Below are 1,135 nucleotides of genomic sequence, written 5' to 3'. Positions count from 1 at the left end.
TTGGATGGGTATTTGTATGTATGTCCGTTTGTGAGGATGTTTGCTGTGTCTTTCTGTTTTTTGTTTTTCGATATTTTTGAAAATATGCAAATTAGCTCAGAAAAGCTGTTTTTCTAAAAAAGTTGTAGACAGTAACAGGCAAAGTGGTACAGGGAGGTCCTGAATGCCTTTTGTCGAGGAACTGCCTCAAAACCATCCTCAACCAAACCAAAGACAAGCCACAATGACATTGTGCACGCCCACTATCATGCAATGCTACATGCTTAGCCATATACATATTTTGAACAGGAGAGGGTGCATTGAGCAGGCTAAAACACCAAAACAAAGACTTAACTTTGTGTGGACAGATGTGGACTCAAATTATTAATAATAATAATGTTTATTGCGCAACAACACACTTAAGAAGTGTGGTAAGGCAAAAATACCTTTACAGTTCAACAATACAAGGATTAACAAACAAGTTGTAGCTGCTGCTGGGGGAGAAAGTAAAGTACTTGAAATATACTTAACAAGGGGTAATTTATCTGACTGACTAAAGATGTAAATGAACTTCTCTTTCTGGTCTAAGTCAACGAAACCAGGACTGCACATAGTTATTGAGGAAAATAACATCTCTCTGTAAGTGCTATATTTTGGACAGATCATTACATAATGGAATTCATCCTCTACTGAAGATCTACAATACTTACAAAATCTCTCATTTGCAGGGACTTTTGGGATTGATCTCCGACCTAATTCAATTTGTAAGTTGTGATCAGAGATTCGAAGTTTTGTAAGCCATTTCCTATAAGTAAAATTTCTTATATCCAATAAATAATTTTCAAAGTGAAAAGAAGTTTTAAATTCTCTATGTGTTCTGAGTTTTTTTTTCCTGAACCCGGGTTTCGTGAATCAATATGCAAATTTCTGAGCCAAGTCTGATGATAACTCTTACGTAAATTATCAACAACAACACTTACTGTGGAATTGATATTACATATGGAAGTCCATACATTACTTTCACTGTAAGAATTCAAAATGTTATACACAAAATCAGACCATTTTGAATTAAACCTCGATGATATGTATGCAGACTTAAGTATAATGTCATCGGTCAAAACCAGTCTATGCCAGTACTTGAGCATGTGTTTTATAA

The sequence above is a fragment of the Ptychodera flava genome, chromosome 16, assembly GCF_041260155.1.
Source record: "Ptychodera flava strain L36383 chromosome 16, AS_Pfla_20210202, whole genome shotgun sequence".
Classification (NCBI taxonomy): domain Eukaryota; kingdom Metazoa; phylum Hemichordata; class Enteropneusta; family Ptychoderidae; genus Ptychodera; species Ptychodera flava.
This window is presented reverse-complemented; position numbering follows the sequence as displayed.